The sequence below is a fragment of the Lissotriton helveticus genome, chromosome 4_1 (assembly GCF_964261635.1).
Source record: "Lissotriton helveticus chromosome 4_1, aLisHel1.1, whole genome shotgun sequence".
In the NCBI taxonomy this organism is placed as follows: domain Eukaryota; kingdom Metazoa; phylum Chordata; class Amphibia; order Caudata; family Salamandridae; genus Lissotriton; species Lissotriton helveticus.
The window spans coordinates 882,019,978-882,036,348 of NC_136063.1; the positions used below are offsets into that span (position 1 = coordinate 882,019,978).

The following is a 16,371-nucleotide window of genomic DNA, read 5'->3' on the forward strand; positions in this document are numbered from 1 at the left end:
GATGTACACCTGTTTTCAATATATGCTTTTCTGCATAAGAAGTCCAGACAAATCACTCTCAAACAAAAGATGGAATAAATATGTAATACATTTTTGAAATCTTAGATTTTCTGCATATAATATTGATGTCCGGTATTCAGATGCAGGAATCTGGACAGGTTGGTCATCATATCGTCCTCTTTTTCGTGTGGGAAGGAACTGAGGGAAACAACGATCTTCCAAGCTTTTTTCCCATACAGTAATGGGACTTTCCTTTGCTTCTTTCATTTGGAATAACTCTATAGTATTCCCCATCACTTCTTTAGAAAGAAGTGGATGAATACTGTAATGTTCCTAGATTTCTTCAGTTATGGAAACATCCAGTTTTTCAATTTGTCCAGATGGGAAGTCAGTATCTTCTACAGTTATTTATTCTTTTCCCACATACACATTTTTGTAATATTTTTTTTTATAGCAGATAGTACTTTGCCTTTTTTACTTTCCTAATATCCACTAATTGTTGCCAGATTTTCTTAGTCTTAGTAGGAACGCCATTGACAAGAATAACTAAATGTTCATCCTGTACATTTTCTACACCAATTGTCTGTGTTTTAAGTAAATCAAGATTGTATTGAATGTTTTCTGTAGTGCTAGCACTCTTGGCATCTAGTTGTGAACTGTGCTGAGCGGAGAATTGATTGAAAGCACTTCTCAGAACACATAGTGAAGAGAAATTTACATTGAAAGCTGAATTAAAGTTGTGAACCCCGCTGTCAATATTGTAGATTGAAGGTACTAATTGATACAAATATTGATGAATGCTATTTTGTACAGTTAACAGAATCTTAGGACAGAGTACAATTGTCTCTGCGTTAAGGAAAGCAAGGGTAGATTCAAAGGTGTCCTTAATGTAGAAGGAAAGCTGAATTGAAGTTGTGAATCAGGGTGTCCGCAGTGTACATTTAATGGTGGACTGTATCATCTGTAATCACAATTGAAATGAAAGATAGAACATGTATGGAATGTATTGTCAAAATATGTATGTTTCAGGGACATAATATTTCAAATTGTGACCTGTGTTGTCTGTAGTGTAGACTGTCATTAGGAATTCTTTTGGACTTGCAAGACAAATTCTGTTATTGTACTAAACCTATAACTGATATCAAAGAAGTTCATGAAATTCAAGAATAATTGATAACCCTAGCCAAGTAAGGTAGCAAGTGTGCAAGTTTTTACCTGCGTTTGGGCAGGGTAGTAGCTACATCAGAAAGGCTCGATAAAGGGCCTCGAGTTTGAATCAGAATATGAAATTGAAGAATAGTTGGTAACCATCATCATAGTCTAAATCAATGCAGACTCGGTGATAGGATTTTTAAGAGTCACTGGTGGGAGTTAGGAGCTTCCTACTGCAAAAATGAAGACTAGATCTAAAAGGGCTGCTCTCCCTGCTGGTACCAAAAAGGTAGCAACGCCTGAAGTAAGTGACACGGATGTCGGAATTCCTGTTGATGTTTTAGAAGAGAGTGGTATAGCAGCAGACCCTCCTGCTGAGGACCCTGAAGAAAGGTTCATAAGTGTGGAAGCTCCTGCCAAGGACTCTTCTGAGAGTACCACAACTATTGACTCACTTGCCGAGAACTGTAGAGAGGGTAGCACAACTGTGGAAGCTCCTCCTAAGAACTGCGAAGAGGGTGGCACAACTGCGGGAGCTTCTGCTAAGAACTGCGAAGAGGTTGGCACAACTGCGGGAGCTCCTACGAACTCTGAAAATGAGATTCCCATGTGCTCTAAAGCTGCTGGTGAGAGTGCCGTAGGTGAAAACATAGCTGCAGAAGCTCTTGTTGGAGACCCCTTCAGACCAATTTCAGTCAGTACGCAGGAGAGTGTGATTGTTATTAGTGACGACGATGAAGCAGACTGCACACTTGGCCTTGGAAATTCGGTACTAATAATAGAGGAATCCTATGAAAAATCTACGCTGGAGGAGAATCGTTCTGAAGAAGTTGTGTTTAATGAAGAACTAGCCATTACTTTCACTAGGAGTGGGAATGTGATGCCACATGCGCGCTACGACTATACGGCAGATCTATTTGTGTGGACAGAACATGACACAAGTGCTCCACTTGAGAACAATGCCGATGTATGTGATCAGTGCTACTGCTACCTCTGTGATAAACCGGCTTTGCAGTGTCCCTATTGGACAACTGTTTCCATTTACCATTTCAACGCACACAACAGGAGCATATTCTGGAAAAGTCAGCGCGATGCTGCCTTAGCTGGCATTCTTACCATATTCGACTTGGACCTCACAGAGATAGATGCTGATCTGCTACAAGGAGGATTTCTTCTACTGACATTTGTGCACGAGCTCACTATAGAATACAACAAGTATCTTATGGGAACAAGAATGGCACAAGATCAGTTCTTCCCTTCCACGTGTGTGTGTCGTCGCGGTCTTATGAGAAGTTCTGTTCCATGCCCTCCATGCACCCTGTATTACACAGACATCATAATATACAGCTACTTAGAAGTCTACAAAAAGGTGGAAGAGTTTCTGAAAAAGGCAGAAAAAGAGAAGCCAAAGAGTGCTGCTGTCATTCTCCTAGGAATCGTGAAAGAGATTGTGTTTCACAAGGAACCACCACTAGCTCATCAAGTTGGAGACCCATCTTCCAGTTTAATAAGTGCTACGTCTATTTTACTTCGAAGGTTTCTTGCAAACCTCCAGAAGATGTTAGTGCTGTCTGGTTTTCCTAATACTCTGTGTGACAAATGTATTAATTTTTTACCAGTCCCTTCCTCTACCTCCTCACTGCTACTGCTTCAGTAATTGCCTGAATGTCCTGCCATGGGATGACTTATTTTTAATCACAATATTATTGGGGTAAAATATCACTGGTGACCGAACCAGGAAAGGAAAAAAGGAGTTTCTTTGTGAAGCTATATCTGTTATCCAGGCACGGGTGCAGAAATTGGAAGACGAGGGAAATTACAAACATATGGTGCGTTACCTAAAAGCTTTGTGATGCAATGATATGTTGCCGTTACAACGTTTGAGAGAGAAAATCCCGTTTTATATGTGTAAATGTGGAAATTTTCCAGAAACTGCCCAGTCACTTGTGCAGTTAAAATGAGCCTCTTGCACAACGAATGTTAAGTTGTCAGTTGCTGACTTTGCCCTTTATTTGAAGATGCTTCGAACGGAGTGCTGTCCTTCTGGTAAATACCTCACTGACCAAGAGGAGTGGACATCACTAAAAGGAAATGTACTGAAGAGGGGTGTTCTGATAAAGCTGATACTCAGAATCCTGTATGTCAACCCAGGTTTGTTAGAATCTCATAAGTGTTGGAGTAAACTCATCCAGACTTGGTGCAGCAGTCCTGTTTTAGGGCCGAAGGGGCAGTTGGGACCTATTGCTCTTCCTGAACCAAATCAGGACTTTCAAAAGAGTGTAATGGATATAGCATTTCCCATCCTGGAAGAACTTCGGAAAAAGACCCATGTTAATCTTCCTCAGCCTTTTTCTGTGATGCCCAATGAGGCAGAGCTGATTCTCATCGTCCGAGCCTTTGCCCAAAAGTTGTTATTTGACCCTAAACCATCAGCATCTGTTCTGAGTATCATTTTGGCTTTTGGGAAAAATACATGGGCCCTGAGGGATCTTCTGGAGGCCATTACTCCGAGGAATGACTTAGTATACCAGTTCACCCAAAAACTTGCTGACTAACTGTGCGTACAAAAACAAACTGCTCTGCATGCGTGGTCGCTTAATGGTTCGCAGTGTAGTGTAGTTCCTATATTCCCAATAGGCTCTGCGCATTGGAATAACATAAACGATAGTTTAGACGTAGGACTGAGGTCGATTAGGTCTCTATTGAATATGTTGGACTTAATTTTGAATGCCAGCTAGCTCAGAGGTCACTAGAAACGTTCTCGAGTAAACAGGAAGGAGTTAACTTTCCTGAATGGACAAGAAGGGATTAGCTTCTGACAACCGCATTGACATAACAACTTTGCTCCCTCCTGAATAAGGAGTATATCTCCAGAGTCGTGTGAAAACAACAGACAGCTATTTTACTCAGTCAATCGTGCATGCTTAGTTTCACCAGAGTGCAGAGAAATAGAGAGACGGGCGTTTTCAATAAAAGTTGTTATTTATTGAGCAGTCCTATTTCTCGTGCAAGAGGAGTAAATTGCCACAATTGCAATACTTGTCATAAAGTAAAGTGTGAAAACAATAGACAGCTATTTTACTCAGTCAATCGTGCATGCTTAGTTTTACCAGAGTGCAGAGAAATAGAGAGACGGGCGTTTTCAATAAAAGTTGTTATTTATTGAGCAGTCCTCTTTCTCGTGCAAGAGAAGTGAATTGCCACAATTGCAATACTTGTCATAAAGTAAAGTGCGTACAGTAAAAGGAGTATTATGAAATAATACTGTAAAAGCATTTATATGGTTTCTGAGCCATATGATACTTAAAACGGATAAAATACATACAATGATAAAAGTTGACTAAACGTGCTCAACTGGTGTTTCTAAAATACGCCTACCCTGGTGTACCTAACCTAAGCCTAGTACGTGGGAAGGAGTAAGTGAGCTGCAGTTTAAGTTAAGTTAGTTTTTGCCAAGAATCTGAATCAAGAATTTTCTGAGGATCTAATCAGCTCCGTACCTTGGTTATAGAATGAAGGAGGTCTTGTAACTCGTTCTCAGGACTCGATCTCCCAGCAACCCGCAAGGGTGACTGGAAACACTGGAGTTGGATTTCTTGGCAGGAGAAAAGACAGCGTCTCTCTCAGTGCGTCAAATGGGAGGGTCGGCTTCCTTCAGCTCTCGCATCAGCTGGGCGTCGGGCAAGTAGATAGCCGCTCGACTCCAAACCAATGTGTGTTTGCTTAAGGCAAATGCTGGTATATTTATACCTGAAAGGTGCCGGGTTTGACGTAAGGTTGGACATAAGACGTCACTAAGAACTGACAGTTCTTTCAGGACTCCAGGAGTTCTTGCACAAATCAAAACAAAAGCAGGGGTAATTCCCGGGCTGCTAGAGGCTTGGTTTGTTTAAAGAACGCGTTGTACTTTCTAGGAGTCTATGGGAGTAGCCTTGCCGTATTTGGACTGCATTGGCTATGACTAAATATGGATGTGATTCTTATGCCTTTATAGGGATATTATTTGTTATAACCACATAAGGGCATGAATCGGGAATATTTAATTAGGGTCCTAGATACGTTTACAACACCCACTCCACGTATTATGTCAATCATTACTAAAATACTAAGCAATACTAAACATATAGTGATGCATGTGTTTTCCAACCCACCCCAAAATACATAAAATGCATTTGAAATGGTATGTGGTATATACACGAAAAATGAGTATTAATACTGTACGTTTCTCAAGCAGTGGTATCATTCAGATAATGCATATATAAATATCGGCTGAATGAAGTGCGAAAATTACATTTATGAAATTGCTCTTATTACAGAAGAGAAGGTCGAGACCATTTCACCACATATTTATACAATACTGTACATGTGCTAGAGGCTGAATCAAAATATTGTTTCTAGAGTTTCAAAAATAGACATTTTGTTCTCTAAGAATAGTTCTACTTTAAGCAGAGTACCATGTGCCAAAAAAAGTAAATATTTTGGGAACGAGAAAAGAATTTCGCTTTCAGGGCAAAAAATAGTTCCAAAAGTTTTTTAGGAGTTCTGTTTATCAAAACTGAAGGCCGAATTCAGAGTTCAGGGAATGCTGTGTGCTCGTGTTTTCAAAAGTTATTAAAAAATAATTCTCATTGCTAGGAGAGAACATTAACTCAGATAGGCTGGCAAAGAATTCGTCTACAACTGTAGGTGAAAGTTGGACCAAGTTCGAAAAAGTAGAAACAGTGCATATGTGAGACTCATTGCCATCATCGATGTCTGGATCAGCAATGCTCACTGAAGGTTGTACCTGTGTGCCGCTTTCATCTCGTACCTCACCGCCACCTAATCGTAATGGTGAGGTCTCAACGAATGCCGTCATCAGAATAGGTACACGCTGGGGACAACACGTTGCATGAGCCGTTACCGAACCAAGCAAAGTATCGATATCCATAGGTACTGTTGATGGTAGTGTAAGACAGACGTCCCACACGCATTCTTCTCCGCGTAGCAGGCATCGAAGCACAGGTAAGATGCAATCTTGCCAGATTGGTCTGAATGAAAGAAACCAGGTAGTATTCAGATCTCTTAGCTTCGCCAAGCCGAGGACCTGAGTAATCCTTTCTTGGTATCTCATCGCTAGGATCGTTTCTTCCATTGTAGCCTGAGTTTTGTCTGTGACTGGACTTGCCATATCGGAGCAGAAGGAACAAAAATAAAATTCCTGCTACGAGTCCTAAAAGAAGAGGCAGGCCACCGAACACAGAGTGCACGAAATTCGGGAAGATGTTCAGGACTGCTTCAAAGGGTGCTAATAGTCCCGAAAAAATTGTCTTAAATACATGTGCGATGCCACTGGTATCAGACATGTTTAAGATTTGACCTAACATTTCTACGAAATGCACGGGGCAATTTGTCGATAATAGTGTATGTATCCCTGCAGCTGTCCTTGCAACTTGCAGATCATACGTCTCTTTGGACGAGGTTAAAGGCACAGTTGTCTATAAAAAAATAGACTTTATTCTGCTTAAAGTATTAATTCGAATAGAAGAGATATTCAGAGAAGGCCATATTGCTGCCTCCTTGTCTGGTTTGCTGTTTGGATACAATACTTGCATACAGCAAATGACCCTGGAAGTAACGCTCACGAGATAGGCAATTCCTGACACAATGCCACAACAGCTGTGGTCACTTATTATAACATAGCTGCCCTTGGAAAGCTGTCTGAAAAAAGGCTCTATCTGTGTTGCAGGAGTGCCATGCAGATGACATGAAAGGTTGTTTGATGAACCTTCGCAGGCGCCATGCAAGTTAATACTTTGACACAGAAGTGTACCGCTTAGTGAATTTTTAAAGTTGTTGCCACTAAGAAATACTTCTTTTTTCCTTTCACTATAACATTTATGTGTTTAAGGTATATTCCAGGTTGACTTGATGTATCCTTTACCCAACCTTTCATACAGGCCTGCTGGTATATACTTTTGGCAATATTGAAACTGAAAAGTTGTTATCGGAATTGTAATTGTACCATGTATTATCCATTCAATGACAGGTCACTCTGACATTGTCAATGGTAATCTCTCAAGTTGTTCAATGCTCAGAATCGTATAGTCTGCTCCTTTTTGTGCCAAACTGATTTGTTTATCTGTAAGGTTAAAGATAGAAAATATTGATGTTGTGTTGATTAGACGCCATGGCACGTAGCCTGAACGGAGGTTTTGTAACGTCCAGCCTAGCTGTCCAATAGAACGCAATTGGGACTGGCCATATTGTAACATTAGCAAATCCTGCCCTATTATATCAATAGCAGATGATACAATGCTGCTGAGTGAATGAATTCTGGAGGAAAGAGTCGTTAACCCATTGTCCACTACAGACAGTGATTTTTCCAAAATAATACGATCAATTTCTCGTATATTTTTCAGCAGTTTCAATTTGCATTACTTTTCACGCTTCGGTGTAAGCAGGGTATATACCGGCGTATATGAAACGTTTTTGACGCTGTTTGCGAGGTCCCAAAATGAAATCTCGCAAGTCAGCACCTTCTTTAAGTAAAGCCAAGTGTTGCTTAATTTCCTGCAGTGTAGATTTCTGTAGCCATTCGAGGCATAGTTTTCCTACACTGTATGTTGTAACTATCCCTGGATGTTGTCTCTGGGAATATCTTGGGTCTGGCCCGGTCCATTTGTACCCCTGTGTTTTGTTCAGGAATCTATCTTGACAGTTATTAGTGTCTGTGGGCCAGATCAACCATTTTTTCCAATCAGGATTTGTTCTGTTGTGGTGTAAAATATGGGATACGTCTATCTCCACATCTGTAGTGCTATTACTATCAGGTATGGGTTTTGGAATAGACGGTTTATTTAAGTCTTTTATCCTGGCTAGGCCAAGACAGGTTGTTTGTTGAATGGTGTCATTCAGAAATATTATTTGTTCTGGGATCATGCAGGCTCTAAATAATGATTCTAGACCTTGTACCTGCAATCTTTTGTACCCCAGATGGTTTTTGTCTCAATGTTGTTTTTCCAAAATTCAAAACCAAATGTAGACATTTTTTCATAAAATGTTTCAGAATAAATCAATTTAGTATTTGTCAACATGTTTTTCATTCCTGTCTTATTCAACATTTTAAAATAAAACGTTGCTGGATCAGTGTTGTTAAACCCTGAGAAGTATGGAAATTTCTCATAAAATGTTTTCGAACTGCCTTTTGGCGGTGTTGGACAATGTTCCCATTGATTAAAAGTAAAAACATTTCTAGGATTATCAGATTTATGTAACTAGTGATGACCATAGTGGTTAAAACAGTACATTTCTTCATAGTTCGATGAACCCTGCAAATAGTCATGTTCTGTGAATTTTGCTGACATTTCTAAATCTGACATCATATTATTAATATTTTCAAAGTCCCAATCATCAGAGAAAGTACTTGGTTCCACAAAGTCACTTAAGGAAACCTTGAACTGGTGTGGATATTTCAAGAGTTCAACCGGGCCATAAATTTCATAATCAGTTTTGTCCCATGGTACACCACCAGGTATTGGAATGGCTGTGATGTTTACTGATGAAAGTTCTCTTTTTTCAATGTGAGAAGATCTGTGAGGCTTTAGGACCAAGTTGATGTTCTGACTTGCTGTGTCCATTGTACTATATTTTCCATCAGTGAATTTTCCCAAGCTTAAAACTAAAATGAGCCAGAGTAGGAGGAAAAGTACACCTAACACAATCCATAATTCAACCCATGGTGAAATCAGATATGTTTCTTTTAGTTGATGAAAGAGTTCAGTCATTTTTTGTTTAAAAGTTTTTGTTGCTGGCGTTTCTTCATGTATACTTGGATCATCAGAAAAGTAATTGAAATTGATGAAGTAGCCAGATGCAGTTCTGTCAATTGTTGGAATTGCTTCCGGATTGGTATTAATCTTTGATTCTGTATGTTCAGAGGCTACATCATTGTAGATTGGTGTTTCTTGACGAACTGTTGCAATTTGGGCTTCAAGAGGCACAAGTTCCATGGCTTTGTTGCATAGTCCTTTTTTGTTCACTGTAGGTTCATCAAAAGTGATTAGTCTCTCAGTTTGAACCTCTTGGATTGTAGCAAGGTTTGGTCTTCTGCTACTTCTTGGGAGTCCACTGGGTCTAATACTTATTATTGGCCACATGATTTTGGTTTTACCAGGTCGATTGATATAACTCTGTTCTCCTTTTTACCAGCAAGGGGCGGTAGTACTACTGATCTTGTTCTGCTGACAGCTAAGACAGGTACTGCTTTTCTGTAAGAAGGCCCAAATTCCTTATTCACCGCGATCTTTTCTCTGACCAGATCCCCAATCTTTGGAATCCAGACAGGTCTTGCTGGGACAGGTGGTTTTTCTTCAGTGGCTGTTGGCTTTGGCTTTGTGTTACTTAGACTTCTTCTTGTTTCATTTAAGTCCTGTAAAACAGCCAAACGATCTTTGATATCAAAGTTTTTTTGTTTCACCACTGACGTCTGACGATCAAGGTCACTGATGATCTTTCTGGTACCAAACAAAAGTTTGTATGGAGTGATACCTCCTAGAAAATTTCTTGGCAGATTATTGAGACTACGTTGGACACTTGTTAGATGCTTGACCCACCCGTCACCCGAACCTAATACCCTCGCTGGTATAGATTGCTTTATGTCATGGTTTTTTATCTCCACTACCGCATTTCCCTCGGGAAGGAATGGACTAGAGTACCGCAATGCAATGCCCAAGCTGGTCATGGCCTCCTTGTGAGCTTGAGAGCTAAACGCAGGACCCTGGTCAGAATGTAGCATGCCAATTGCGTATGTGCCGATAAAGACACGCAAATCTTTTATAACAGTTTTGGCGTCAGCCGAGCGCTAGGGCCACATCCAAATGAATCTCGTGCAGGAATCCACTGCGACCATGATATATTTATAGTTGCCATCCCTTTGTAAGGGACCACAGTGGTCCAGGTAAACACATGCTAATGGTTTATCTGAGATCAGAAGGGGCGTCTGTGCTGGTCGTTTCACTGTTGATACCTTCATTTTTTGGCATATTTCACATTCTAAAACATAGTTTCTAGTTTGTTTTCTCATGCCTGGCGACCAGTATCTCTGTTTTAATAATGATACTGTGGCGGAAACACCAGCATGTGCAGAAGCGAGTCCTTCATGTGCTGCTAAAATTAGTCCTAACCTGTGTTCCATGTTTGGAATTGCCGTATCCCCCACTCCAGGGATTCAAGCAAAAGGAACATTACTGGAAAGCCTTTCGGGAGTGTCTTACCACTGTCTTTTACTGAAGCACTGACAGCTAGCATTATCTCGCTGTTTATTTTTGTTTTTGACCGGGTGATGGCAGCTACGGAAGCGGTTTGCACAGCTGTCTTTGCGGCCTCATCAGCCAATGAATTCCCTGCAACGTGAACGCCATCACGTTGATGACTCAGTTAATGTATCACGTGAGTCTTTTGTAGTTCTTTCTGCAAAAGAACTACCTGTTCCCAAAGCATTTTATGCTCGATTGTGCCACCTTTTGCATCTTTGAAGCCGTTTTGAACCCAGTTCTGCAAGTATTCATTGTAAGACTGAACGCAGTAATATGAATCGCACACTATTAGTGTGGGAAATTTGCGATCGGTATTTTCAAGCGCCATCTTAAAAGCCTGTAGTTCAGCTCGCAGAGCTGTACAGTCTCCGAGTGCTTGCGTTTTTGTGACCAGTGGTCTAAATTTTCCTTCGTGCCAGAGACCTTTAATGATTGCGCACGCAGGACTATAGGCTTGTTTACCCCCAACTGCGCGTTGTGCTGAACCCTCTGTATATATTATACAGCCGTAATGCTCAAGAGGCAGGATTTCGGTTGGCAGAGGACATTCATATTCGTATTGGAGGAATTCCTGTGTTTTTAAGTTAGGATTGAATTTGTATACTACGTCTGATGCAGCAAGAGAATTAACCCATTGTATCCATCCCGGATGTAGAGCTTTAGCATTCGGAATGCTGGCCCTTGTTACTGCTTCTAGGGCAGGTACCGGTGTAACGATTATTATACGTTTACCTTGTGCTAGGGCTCTTTCTTTTGCTACAGCTGTTTGAACCGCAGTCATAATTTTTTCAGCAGAACTGAATTTCAATTCAGCTTGTGTGTACAAGTGTGATTTATAAGCTATTGGTACCGTTTCTCCCTCATTAGAGGTCAGGTACGTGAATCCGCATCTTCCTGGGATGACTCGGATTACAAGGTTGCGTTCGTTTGTGCGTGTTTGCTGTTTTGTTTTAGTTAACATGTCTGTTTGTAATGAACGTAACATTTCTGTGTGTTTCTGAGTCCAATTAATTGGTTTAAAATCAGGTTTTATTAATTCGTAGAGAGGTTTAACCCTCTCTGCATAATTTAGAATGTATGTTCTTCCGAAATTCAGAAAACCTAGAATTGATTGTAAGTTCTTCAGCGTTTTTGGAGCTTGGAGTACTGAACACTTCTCTAAAGAAGTTGTCTGCTAGGCTTTTGCCTTCACTTGATAGCTCATACCCTAAACATAGGACAGTGAGGTGGGCAATTCGTGACTTTTTAAAGTTGAATTTGTACCCTTCAGATGCGAACCCAAGTATGATGGTGTTCACTCTTTTCAAATGTGTCTCCAGGTGGTCGTCTGTAAGATAGATGTCATCGACATATGATAATGCCTCATCATCATACATTTGTAGTAACTCTATTACCCTGGCTGAAAATATTCCTGGGCTATTCTTGAATCCCTGTGGGAGACGACAAAATTGTTTTTGTGCCCCCATACAGGAGCAAGCGGTCAAATACCTGCTTTCTGGTGCTATGTTTTGACAAAAGAAACCATTTGAGATATCTAATGTTGTTTTATAGTTTTTACGCACGATGTTATTCATTAGTGCTGCACTGTGTGAGTTTTGTACTGCAAAAGTTTTGCAACAAGAGTTTAAGTGTCTGTAGTCCAAAACTAGACGATATGAATCGTCTGGCTTGAAGACAGGAAACAAAGGATTGTTCATTTGTGACGTGCATGTTTCAATCACCCCTGGTATTAAAGTTGATCTAAGATCTCCCTGACTTGTTTTTTAGCTTCTTGCTTAACAGGATACTGCCTTTGTGCAGTAGGTTGATTTTTTAACTGAATTTTATGGTGAGGAGAATCCTCATCCCATCCTACATGATTTTTATATAATGCAGGGGCTTGGGCAACTGCCCATTTTCTTGCAAATGTGTATTTTTTATGAATTGGAATTTGATTTGAGAAGGCAGGCATAATCATTTCTTCGCCATGTGGGTACTCCCTGACAAACTCTGGTGGCCAGTCTTTTTCTGCTAGAAGGATATCATAGACTTTGGATAGTTTGTCCCAAAAGAGACCTCTTATCTTCCTAGTTTTGTCCCCTTCTATATGTAATGTTACTTCGTATATTTTATGGGGCACACTAACTCTGGTGTCTGCAGTTTCCACTTGAATGTATTCATTCGTGTCCACTGTCTCCAGAAGATTCATCAGAATCTTGCGAGCTATGGTCACTTCTACTGCGCTGTCTAGCATTGTCTGGGCCCATTCTCCATTTTTCAGTTGTGTCCTCAGAATCCTCGGCATGTTTTATCTTAATACTGGCTACCTTCTTTTTTTGGAAATTGTAATTTTTTACTTTGATGAGCAGGTTCCTTGTCTTTGGACTTGACGTGCTCTTCTTTGTGTTCTGACCGTCCTCTTCTTTCCGATTTCTGTGAGGAAGTCTGAAAAGATCGAGAGGGACGTGTATCGATATCTTGATATCTATCAGGTTTTTTAAATTTATCCCTATCTCTAATGTTGTATCTTTTTTCAAAGTGCTCCCTGTGGGGGACTTACCTCCTCCTTCTGGAGATCTATCTCTCCGTTGAGGAGACCTTCCTCTGGACCGAAACTGTTTTTCTCAGGGAGTGGTTTGTTTATTACCTTCCCACTTCTTTTTTGAAGTATTGAGATTATTTTTGATAAATGTTTTTTCAGCATTTTCAGCTAGTTGTGGTTTTAGTGGTTTTCCACCCAAACTATCTCTACCTAGTTCTTCATAGGATTTTTCAATTATTCTGGCAAGTTCAAAAAGTTGTTCTGCTATATCTGTTTCTTTCAATTTTTGGCAGACCGCCACAGATGCTGCTTCTCCTTTTATGTTGGCTAGTAGTATAGCCGAGACTTGCTTAAAGTCTTTCAGTAATTTCATACCTAGAGTTAAAGCAGGTTCTGGACCGTATTCATTTTGAATCTGTCTTAGTACGTCTGGTATAACCACCATAGACGGAACACCATGTGTTTTTGTGTATATCGAACCAAAGACTGTGCCCCAAGTGTCACAGTCCTCCACATGTGGTGCGATCCCCATTGGAAGGCAGATAGTCAGAATTCTGTGTTTCTCATTAGGTGTAGTATCAGGAAATACTGCCTCTATCTGAGTAATTGTTTGAGCTAACCAGAATGGAATTTGTTCCCGTTTTGCAAGTATTTTGCCAATGGCTGATTGTATATTCTGTGGTGTGATTTTATTTGTGTTCCCCTGTTGAGGGGTGTGTCGTGGAATTCTTATTGCTGGTTGGACTGTTGAAGTCCGCATGACATATTGGACCAATTGTCTATGTATTTTAATGAGTTGTTTTAGCTGAGCTAAAAGTTCTCGGTCTGACATTTTTTCAATGTCAGGGTGTGGTGTATAGCTGGCTAGAACCGGCCATGTGGCTCCTGGTCTACCTAGTGGACCGAGCCTGGTAATGTGATTTTGATGTTTTAGGACGCCATTAAACCAGAGCAGGTGCTCTTGGTATGTTAGTGGAATTTCAACGTCCTCGAAAGGGGCGTATTCCGCTGGAGATTCCTCTATTTTGTAATAGTGGATATCGTGTGTTATTGGATTTGCTTCAGGAAAATGTGTCCATGAATAAAATACCTCTGTCTGCCGATATTCATGGGCCTCTACCACAAATATGACTGTACCACCTCTTGGTGATAGTCCATTTTTTATAAGTTTAATTGTTATAGTTTTTCTTATGTTTACCGGAATGAGTATAACATTCGGGTCTTCATTTTGGAGACTTATGTCATCCGCTAAAAGTTTAGCTGCTATTCTAGCTCTCTTTCTTTCATCCTCACTTTCCCCCATTTTTCTGACAGAAAGTTTTTGTTTGCAGAGCAAGTTTCAAGGAAACAAAGATTAGGTGCACAATATTTTGGAACACTGAATCCTTCAACGTTGACTAAACCAAAAACTAATACATAGGATTCTCATCCTAATAAGTTCCGGCGGATATTAACCTCTCACCCACTCCAGACGTCTTTTGGAGTTTTTACGGGAAAAAGGGGTCTGTGTGAAAAGCACAACTGAGTTACTCTAGTATCTAGCGTTAGATTATCGCCTTACCAAACGTTGGGCGCCATGTAGTGTAGTTCCTATATTCCCAATAGGCTCTGCGCATTGGAATAACATAAACGATAGTTTAGACGTAGGACTGAGGTCAACTAGGTCTCTATTGAATATGTTAGACCTAATTATGAATGCCAGCTAGCTCAGAGGTCACTAGAAACTTTCTCGAGTAAACAGGAAGGAGTTAACTTTCCTGAATAGACAAGAAGGGATTAGCTTCTGACAACCGCATTAACATGACAACTTTGCTCCCTCCTGAATAAGGAGTATATCTCCAGAGTTATGTGAAAACAACAGACAGCTATTTTACTCAGTCAATCGTGCATGCTTAGTTTCACCAGAGTGCAGAGAAATAGAGAGACGGGCGTTTTCAATAAAAGTTGTTATTTATTGAGCAGTCCTCTTTCTCGTGCAAGAGAAGTGAATTGCCACAATTGCAATACTTGTCATAAAGTAAAGTGCGTACAGTAAAAGGAGTAATATGAAATAATACTGTAAAAGCATTTATATGGTTTCTGAGCCATATGATACTTAAAACGGATAAAATACATACAATGATAAAAGTTGACTAAACATGCTCAACTGGTGTTTCTAAAATATGCCTACCCCGGTGTACCTAACCTAAGCCTAGTACGTGGGAAGGAGTAAGTGAGCTGCAGTTTAAGTTAAGTTAGTTTATGCCAAGAATCTGAATCAAGAGTTATCTGAGGATCTAATCAGCTCCGTACCTTGGTTATAGAATGAAGGAGGTCTTGTATCTCGTTCTCAGGACTCGATCTCCCAGCAACCCGCAAGGGTGACTGGAAACACTGGAGCTGGATTTCTCGGCAGGAGAAAAGACAGCGTCTCTCTCAGTGCGTCAAATGGGAGGGTCGGCTTCCTTCAGCACTCGCATCAGCTGGGCGTCGGGCAAGTAGATAGCCGCTCTGCTCCAAACCACCGTGCGTTTGCTTAAGGCAAATGCTGGTATATTTATACCTGAAAGGTGCCGGGTTTGATGTAAGGTTGGACATAAGACGTCACTAAGAACTGACAGTTCTTTCAGGACTCCAGGAGTTCTTGCACAAATCAAAACAAAAGCAGGGGGAATTCCCGGTCTGCTGGAGGCTTGGTTTGTTTAAAGAACGCGTTGTACTTTCTAGGAGTCTATGGGAGTAGCCTTGCCGTATTTGGACTGCATTGGCTATGACTAAATATGGATGTGATTCTTATGCCTTTATAAGGATATTATTTGTTATAACCACATAAGGGCATGAATTGGGAATATTTAATTAGGGTCCTAGATAAGTTTACAACAGCAGTATATATGTGATCTAATATACACATTCATTATGCACTTAAATATGCTGGTATGCTCCGTGGGATTTCATATGATGGATATCCTCATTGAAAACTTCAACATGCTTCCATGGTCTCAGCAAGTGGCATGTTTCCTTCAAAACAAGGTTTCTTCATCGTGTATCTTCTTTACCCCAGCGGAGCGGAATGAGTTGAAGAAAAAGATTGAAGTGTGTCAGGCAAGAAGATAATAACAGATGGAGACAAACACATAAGGTTCAAAGCCAGACCTCTTTAAAAGACGTCGCCTTGATGCAGTTTCATTTTGTAATAGACTGATCGTTAAGTACTTTTGTTTTTGTTGGGACTTATGTAATTTATGGCTGCACTTTTTTGTAGCCTGGCTGAGATGTTTCTGTATTAAAGCGGTTTATTTCAAGCCTACACAGCTATATTGCAGTTAAAAAGTTATTACCCTCTGTTTTTCTTTGGCATATGCAATATTTGCAGTACAGGTTTTACAGGACACTACCCACAAAAACAATCCATGCAGTTTTGGT

General features: G+C 40.4%; 1 pseudogene; it reads left to right on the forward strand.

Moving 5' to 3' along the window:
* Positions 1-1,393: 1,393 nt before the first annotated feature.
* On the forward strand, positions 1,394-16,143 carry LOC144828085 (uncharacterized; annotated as a pseudogene).
* Positions 16,144-16,371: the final 228 nt, after the last annotated feature.